The sequence below is a fragment of the Arachis stenosperma genome, chromosome 3 (genome assembly GCF_014773155.1).
Source record: "Arachis stenosperma cultivar V10309 chromosome 3, arast.V10309.gnm1.PFL2, whole genome shotgun sequence".
Classification (NCBI taxonomy): Eukaryota; Viridiplantae; Streptophyta; class Magnoliopsida; order Fabales; family Fabaceae; genus Arachis; species Arachis stenosperma.
The window spans coordinates 99,639,715-99,645,657 of NC_080379.1; positions in this window are offsets into that span (position 1 = coordinate 99,639,715).

Genomic DNA, 5,943 nt, shown 5'->3' on the forward strand with positions numbered 1-5,943 from the left:
GTGAGAATAATTGACAAAATCTACTCAATTCAATCCAAAATATACCACAAAATAGTGGTTTATCAGTACTACATGCAATTACTGTACCTATATATCTGCCAGCTTCTCATCTTGATATTTCCACACCCGTCAGATTCTTTCTCGGTTTTGAAGCTTACTATATATATATATATATATATATATATATATATATATATATATATATATATATATATATAATATTACCAATCTGATAACTTCGGTCAGCTTTATTGCATTTTCACTTCAATGGCCGGCAGGTAGCAAACAATCAAGCGGCTTAGAAGTCCATTGCATGCAAGAGATTTATTATGTTGATATTTTTATAAATATATTATTTTGTTTTTCAGTTAATTTTGTTGTTTTTGCCACAACTTTAGATTTAATAGATGAAAAATATTAAGGTTTATAGTATTGAAAAAATCCAAAAAGGACCAAAAAATATATCCTTAAAATTAAACCAAAAGAATCAGCGTTTTTTAAAAGGAAAATCATTTTTTTTTAATTTTTATCCCTAAATTAACAAACGGTGATAACATTGTGGTGGTTCGTAACCGCCGGTAAAAAATAACTAAATCTTAATACTTGTATATCGTGGCGGTTTAAAACCGCCGCTAAATTAGTTGCCGCAAAATCATTTCCCACGCTAATAACCAGTCCATCAAACCACCAAAATTTAATTTTGTGGCGGTTTAAAAATGCCGCTAATAAAAAAAGACCGTCGCAAAACAACTCTTCTATCGTAGTCGCAGTTATATTTGTTTAACAAAAATTTTAAATATATATTAAAATTAATTATTAAAATTAGTTAATATATATTTGAGTATAAATATATATTTTTTTAATTTATTTTAATATAAATTTTATAATTTAATGTATATTTTTTATTAATAATTAATTTTAGTATATATTTAATAAGATTGTTAATTTAATTATACAATTGTATATATATACGAGGAAAATTATGTATATATATGGGCACATATATATAGAGGATTCTCGACTGTTCCTAGCTATATCTTGCATGCATGCATGCTTGTTGTATCTACAATAATCAGACGGTAGATGAGAGAATATTAGGGTCCATCAATTTCCCCTGGATAAGAATATGTTTCTTTATGTGATATATATGGCAGTGAAGATGCATGTGTTCTGTATATGGCAATGAAAGATAAAGTGAAAAGAGGAAAGGAATACTTATACAATCCCAATTCCCAAGTCTTACCTGGCTTCCAGCCAATTACCAATTTCAGACATAATTAATAACATTTTATGAATTTAATTAACTTGTCTATATATTCCAATTAGGAATGCATGGACAATTTTGAGTTACGTTGATTCAGACTGCACCCTACTTAAAGTAGCTAGGTAGTAGTGTAGTACTATATGTCAATAATGATGATGAGGCACTAGCCCCTTAACTTGACTTCGCAGTCTCTGCACCTACTACTTCGACCTCTGTTTACTTGTCCATGCAGTGCTATTATTATACTGTCTTAAAGTGAGATATTTAAGATATTCTTTTAATAGTAATTTTTTAGGTAAATAAAATAGCCAAGTCTCTGGTGGCTATGTCTATGGTAACTAGTGGTGGCTAGAGTCACACTTTTAACTTAAAAGTGTAGCTCCTCACAAAGAAAAGCGTCACCTAATGGAAAAAAGTAAATTAGAAGATTTAAGAGAAAAAATAATTAAGTTATCAAAATTAATAGATCAAAAATTAATGATTTTAACTAATGTTAACTGTAATGACACCGAATTCTTAAAATCAATACAAAATGATTTTTCTCAAAATCTTTATTTTACTATAAGTTTTATTGAAGGACTTCAAAAACCTGAAAAAACTTATTTTTCACACGAAATTTCTAAAAAATGTTATCATGGAAATGATTCCCCACATCTATATCATACTTTTAACCCACAATTAAATTCTATAGTAGATATGCTTGAAGAAATATTAACATCCATAAAATTTCAAAGAAATAAGGAAAAAGAGAATCCCAAGGAAGAAAAATTTCAAAACATAATTAACATAACAGATTTAAAAGTAAAACCACCACTAAAATTATGAATATTGAAGAAAAATTAGAAGAAGTTACAATGCTTTTTAAACAATTAAAAATGGCTCAAGAAAAATATTATGGAACAGGAATTTCAAATAGAAGAGGAATTAGTAAATTCTGAAAATATAGAAAATGAAGAACACATTCTAGATTATTCAAGTGACGAAGAACCAGTAATTCCAATACAAGTAAAAAATGAAGCTGGAACATCTAAGGATAATCAATCTCAATTTAAATGGGAAACAGGTTTTGATAATTATGCTTTTAAAAAAGGGTTTATAAATAAAGATTCAAAATATACAAAAATACCATCAAAATACGTTCCTAAAATTCAGGAAATGGAAGGAGAAAGAATGCTCGATTTAGACTGCAAAAAGAACGAAAAAGAAATTTTTGAAAACTGGTTAAATTCCTTCTTATTAGAAGCCTTTACTAATCTAAAACTTAGTGAATTATCTGGAAGAGACATTTGGAATTACATAAGGTTTCATACTAAAGGAACTATAAGAGATTATATGACATCAATAGAAAACCAAATAATAGAAGAATTAGAAACAAAACAACAGCTTATGATAAGATATTATATAATGATGATTCTATATAAAGAATTTTTTGGAAAAAATATTATAGATCATAGACAAGAAGTCTATAATAAAGAATATCAAGAAGCAAAAAACCATTTAGCTAATATCCAGATATATGATTTATGTAATGTGGAATCTTATATATGTGAATATAGAATACATTATTACAAATTAAAAGAAGAAGATAAAAATCATTATCTTAGTATGTACATAACAAAACTTCCATATCCTGCTAATGAATTTATAATGGGAAGATTTATAAGAGAAATAAATAGAGGAACAATTGAAAATAATTTTGGTGGAGCAACCTCTGCAATAAGAGAGGAAATAAAAGAACGTTGTATGCAAGAAGCAACTCAAAAAAGATTTGCAAATATAATCAGAATTTGCTGTCAGGATAATGAAGAGATACCTCAAAAATATGGTCTTAATAAAAATTTTCAAAGAAAAAGAAAATACTATCCAAACTGGAGAAAAAAGAGATATTTTAGGAAAGAAAATAACAATAAAAACAAAAGACAAAGAAATAACTATTGCCCGAATAAAAAAGAAAATTGTAAGTGTTGGTATTGCCAAGAAGAAGGACACTACGCAAATGAATGCCCGAAAAGAAGGATAAAAAGGATCTTACTAAACAAATAGAAATTGCTAAGTCTTGTTTCATGGAACCATTAGAAGAATCTGATGATAACTTAGACTATATTTTTGAATATGTCTCGAAAACAGACTCAGAGACTGAGTAATAATGCTACATTTATTACTATAAAAATAACAGAAAAGTTTATAAATGCTTTCATAGATTCTGGGGCAACACAATGCTTTGCTAGTTCAAATATAAAACTTGATTGGAAAAAATTAAAGAAACCATTAAGAGTTAGAATAGCTGACAAATCAATACATAAAATTGACCAAAAAGCAGAGATGGTTGAAATTTTATTCAAAATTATAGGTTCATTGTTCCATCTATATATGTTAGATTCTGGAATGGATTTTATCATAGGAAATAACTTTTTAAAGCTATATCATCCATTCATTCAAGAATTAACATATATAGTTCTAAAAGCCCCACACGATTCTTCAATAAATCAAAAGTCCAAACGTATTAAAATACCAACTACTACTATAGATAAGATCTTAAAATTTAAAATATTTTCTATATTAGAAACATGTTATTTAAATTTATACTTTCAGAAAAATATTCCAAAAAATAATCTTGAAATAAAGATAGAAGAACTTTTGGATGAAATTTGTGCTGAAAATCCTTTAGATATTAAAAATACAAATAACGAATTAGTAAGCATTAAATTAAAAGATCCCACAAAAGAGATAAATGTTCCAAATAAAATTCCTTATTCCACAAGAGATAGAGAAGAGTTCTCATTAGAATGTAAAGATCTTTTGGAAAAAGGAATTATAAGATTAAGTAAAAGTCCTCATACGGCTCCAATTTTTTACGTTGAAAACAATAATGAAATTAAAAGGGGAAAACGAAGAATGGTAATAAACTATAAGAAAATGAATGAAGCAACTATTGGTGATGCTCATAAACTTCCAAGAAAAGATTCTATTTTAGAAAAAATCAAGGGAGCAACTTGGTTTTCATCTCTTGATGCAAAATCAGGATATTGGCAACTTCGTTTAGACGAAGAAACAAAGAAATTAACTGCTTTTACTTGCTCAACAAAAGAATCAACAAGTGTGTTGCTTTATGAATGGAATGTATTACCATTCGGATTAAAGCAAGCCCCAGGTATTTATCAAAGATTTATGGAAGAAAATCTAAAAGAATTAAATGAATTTATTTTAGTATACATTGATGATATATTAATTTTTACAAAACAGGATAAAGAAGATCATCTTCAAAAATTATTAATAGTTTTAGAAAGATGTAAACAGAAAGGATTAGTTCTTAGCAAAAAGAAAGCAAGAATAGCAAAACAAGAAATAGAGTTTCTTGGATTAATTCTATCTACTCAAGGTAAGCTAAAACTTCAACCAAATATTCTAGAAAAGGTAAATTTATTTCCTAATAAAATAAAAGATAGAAAACAATTACAAAGATTTTTAGGGTGTATAAATTATATTTCTGATCAAGGATTTTTAAAGAATATAACAGAATACACTAAAAGCTTATTTCCAAAAATAAGTACTAAAAAAGAATAGAAATGGGATGAAAAAGATAGTATGCAAATTCAAAGAATTAAAGAACTTTGTGAAAAACTTCCAAAACTTTATATTCCAGAAGAAAATGACTACTTAATAGTAGAAACAGATGCTTCAGACATAACCTGGTCAGGATGTCTAAAAGCTAAGAAAGCTATAAAAAGTTTGGAACAAGAAAAAGAATCACTAGATTCTAAATATTCCCCAAAGGAATTACTTTGCAGGTATATTTCAGGGACTTTTACTCCAACAGAACAGAGATATACCACTCATGAAAAGGAAACTCTAGCAGCAATTAAATCTCTTAAGAAATGGAAAATTGATTTACTACCCAGAGATTTTACATTAAGGACAGATTCAAGTTACCTAACAGGTTTCATACGATATAATTTAAAAGTTGATTATAATCATGGACGATTGGTAAGATGGCAATTATTTTTGTTACAATATCCAATAAAAATTGAATATATTAAGGATGACAAAAATGTTATTGCAGATACATTAACAAGAGAATGGAGTTCGTCTACAACGCATTAGATCAAGAAATCCAGAAATACGAACAAGAACTCGAAAAATGCAAGCATTGTCAGCAAATAAGGACACAGATCCAATCCCTCAAGAAGGCCATCGAAGCAATGAAATCAACACAACAACCAAAACCATCAGAGTTCAGCCAGCTAAGCGTGGTGGACAAATCAGGTGAAGAAAAAATTCCAGAAAATAAAACAATTGCCGAAATTATCAAAAAATCCACCCAAGATAAAAAATATTATGTAATTTATAATGGCCCCATGAAAGGAATATATGATGCCTGGGAAAAAAGCAGCATCATTTACACATCAATCAAGGATAATTCATAAAGGAGGATTTTTAACACTGGAAGAAGCAAAGGAATCTTTCAGGGAATATGAAGCTCTTCATCCAGAGCAAACCCTAAAAAGAGCAGATAAAGCTCCAATTCAAATCCAGAGAACAGGAATAATAAGAAACATTCCTACAAGGGCTGAAATCAAGAAAAAGAAAAGGGTCTGTAGATCAAATCTCAGAGAAACCCTTAACATAGTCCTGAATTGGACTGAAGAAAAAAGGGCAATCTTAGGATATTATCCTATTGC